General features: G+C 36.5%; 1 non-coding gene across 1 annotated transcript; it reads left to right on the forward strand.

Moving 5' to 3' along the window:
- The first annotated feature begins 1893 nt into the window (after positions 1–1893).
- TRNAI-GAU lies at positions 1894–1968 on the forward strand. Its single transcript has one exon. It is a non-coding gene; the product is annotated as a tRNA-Ile (tRNA).
- The last annotated feature ends 1594 nt before the right edge of the window (positions 1969–3562 follow it).

Here is a 3562-nt window from a genome sequence, read left to right on the forward strand (position 1 = left end):
ACATGGTACTATGGACCAATAGTTTTAGAACTTCAGAGACAGACAGGATATTCAGCTGTTCCCAGGGAGGTATTTTTTTTTTTTTAATTTGTTTGTTAGCTTGTTTTTTGTTTGTTTGTTTGTTTGTTTGTTTGTTTGGTGGCTGACCCGTATGAGGATCAGGGCGCTTGATCTTGGTGTTATATCACACTCTAGCCAACTGAGCTAACCAGACAGGGAGGTAAAGATTATGCAGGACCCGGTTTGTCTTTTCTGACTGGAATTGGTAACATGACTCTTCCAGAAGCCTGAGTATTTAACTAAATGCGATGGCTAGAAAAGCTAAGCATAGGAAGACACAACAAGAAATACAAAATTAGCCCAGGTCTGTGTAACTACTAACAGTGAGTTGAGTAACTTTGGAAAATGCTGCACTGGCAGAGTTTGAGCCTGGCTTGTTAGGATTTTGGGGTTCAGTGGAAGATGTTCAAGACATGGGTTCTCACTCTTGTGAATCTGAGCCAACAATTTCATTGTAGTATCCCAAACACGGAAAAGAAAATGCACAAGTACCTGGTATTACATAACCTGATGTGTTTAGAATGCTATGAGTACAAATTATTACTGGTTTATGGTATTGCTGTTGAATGTTCCTAGGAGAGAAACTTTTTGTGACTACACTTAATGAAAGCATATTTTGCACTTACAGGTTTCTGTTATAATCATAGTTTTTGCTTATTATTAAGAATATGAAGGAAATTGAAGTTTGAGAATGTCAATATTATAAAAGAGAAAATAAGTCAGGGACAATTGAATGATGGATTAAGTGTCTAAACCAAGAGGATGTTCTTTAGGAAGGGGCAGCCTTTGAAGTGATCTACTTGAAGAAAGGCTGGGCTTGGAAGCATGGACATGTCTTGCCATAGATCTTCCTAACTTAAAGCCTCAGGTCGATGACAAGTAATCGAGCACAGCTCTTTGGAGACTGAGTAATTGATTCTCTGGACCATTGTTAAATGCAACCTGGGGTCTAGAGGAGTTGATTCCTAATAAAGTCTGAAATTAAACTCTCATTCCTGGTGGCAAAATGACAATTTAAAATTTCAATTATAGTTAACCAGGGAAAAAGACTGTCACAGCGGAAAACAAAACCAACAAGCTCTGCTACACAATCAATAAACTGTTTTTTGATATTAGCAGTAAAGAGGGTTATTATTTTAAAAGTTTTAAATGTTTCAACATCAGAAGAATGTAGTTCAAAAGAGAAAAGAAAAAGTGGAAACCTATCTGCATTAAGGTATTTTGGGGCTGGAGTAATGTTTTTTTCTTAGTGACCTTGTATATTTAATTCAACACTTCAAGACAAGGCAAAAAATAGCACAGAGCTGGACAAGCACCACTCATCCCTCTGACCCCTCAATGCACGCTGTGAGTCATTGCTACCTGCCAGGTACAGGTGGACCATCCACTCCTTTGTGAATTATTTTCTGACTTTGGCAGGCTAGGTTAGGCATTTCTCACTTTTTTAAAAAATAAAATTTCCGTTCATGTATTCATGCATCAAAAATTGTTACACGGAAATACTGCCATGTGCAACAATATGGCTGGGCGTAGAGAGAATTATATTAAGTGTAACAAGTCAGGCACAGAAAGAGAAATATCACAGGTTCTCACTTATTTTGGGGAGCTATAAATAAATAAATAAATACACAAATAAACTCGGGGTGGGGGAGGGAAGAAGACACAACAATTATAATTCCTTGAAGTTGGTACGACAAGCGAACAGGTATGAGGCTGTTGGGAGGGAATGGGAGAGGGAGGAGGGAGGGAGGTTTCAGTAATGGGCCACAATAATCAACCACAATGCATATTGACAAAATAAAATTAAATTAAAAAAAAATTGTTACATGGACTGGCCAGTTAGCTCACTTGGTTAGAGCATGGTGCCGATAACACCAAGGTCAAGGGTTCAGATCCCCTTACTGGCCAGAGGCCAAACAAAACCAAAAAAACAAACAAAATTTTTTTTTATACACCTACATAGTGCCAGGCATTGTAATAAGTACTAGAAATAAATAGCAGTGGACATGTGGATCATCACATCGATTTTAATCTTTGTTGTTATATTTGTCTCTGTTACATCCTCTGTTGCTAGCAGGGTTCCAGGTGCATAGCAAGATAACAATAACCTTATTACAATTTTCATACCCAGTTCAAATCAAGTATCACTGAGAGTAGGAATGGTATTTTAGTTAGTTTTGTATCTTTAAAGACTAGAATAGAAACTTGCTCCAAAAATACAGTTAATTGATTCATAGATTAATAAATGCATTTGTATTTTCTCCTCTCCCCTACTCATAGCACTTAGAACTTGGAACACAGCTCAGTATGCAGCAGGAATGCAAATAAGAGCTAATGTTTATTAAGTGTTTCCTATAGGTCAGATGAGAAGTTAAAGTCTTGGCAGATCTAATCTCATTTAATTTTCCTAAAACTTTATGAGGTTAATCTAATATCACAACCTCCATTTTGTAGATGAGTGAATTGGGAGTTAAAGAATTTAAGTTCGAGGTAAGTGGCAGATCTGTGCCTCACATGGGTCTTATATTACTGTGTTCCAATACTGGATGACAGACTGCTAGGTTGGTTAATTGCAAGACTTAAAAGTGATGCCATACTTCCAGGGTTATTGCCTGAATCAGCTCAGGATCTACTTGTAAGCAAAATCCCCTTATAATAGAGGGAAATCCTCAAATGTGAATATGAGCATGTCTTGGTATTCTTGCTCTGTTTGTTCTTCTCTCAAACTCACATCTAACTTTTGGCTGTCCTGGGTTGCAGATAACTGGCCATAAAACAGTTTTTTTTGTTCTACTTATTTGACTCTCTTTGATTTGGCTTCGTTTTATGGATTACACAGATTTATTTCATAAATGGTTTGTGTACTTCTTAAAAGAAACATTTTTCAAGACAAAAACAATGTTCCCCAAATTCCTATTTATTCACTTGCCTCTGACAAATTTCAGGAATATTGCTATTTTAAAATTCTCACATAAAATTGCCTGTCACCCTAGTTACTGTTTTTTATTAGAAATAAAGACTCCACATTTGACAAAATTTTAATAATTCCCTAGGTCATATTAAATAATGCTGTATTTTATTATAGTGCATATTATTTTATTAAGAATATTTCAATAATGTTAGCAAAACATAGAACAAAAGTAATTGCTTCTGTAAGCAAACAGCTCTATTTTAATTTGCATTTCTGATATATCTTTCCTCACTCCTTTTTCATGTTATAGAAAAGCCACTTTCTCCACCCAAAATTGCACAGTCCAAGACATTTTTAGTAGTCAATATTTTAACGACTTGACATTATTATAATTAACTTTGTAACTTTCACCTTAAAATTCTCACTACCCTTACAAATCATATTACATTCCTTGTGATTTTTTTTTTTTTCCTTTTTGTCTTTTTTACTGACTGGTAACGGGATCGCACGCAACCCTCGGTGTTGCGCCTGTACCGGGGACTGGCAACAGGATCGCAACCCTCGGTGTTGCGCCCGCACCGCGCTCAGCCA

The sequence above is a fragment of the Galeopterus variegatus genome, unplaced genomic scaffold, assembly GCF_000696425.1.
Source record: "Galeopterus variegatus unplaced genomic scaffold, G_variegatus-3.0.2 Scaffold2237, whole genome shotgun sequence".
NCBI lineage: Eukaryota > Metazoa > Chordata > Mammalia > Dermoptera > Cynocephalidae > Galeopterus > Galeopterus variegatus.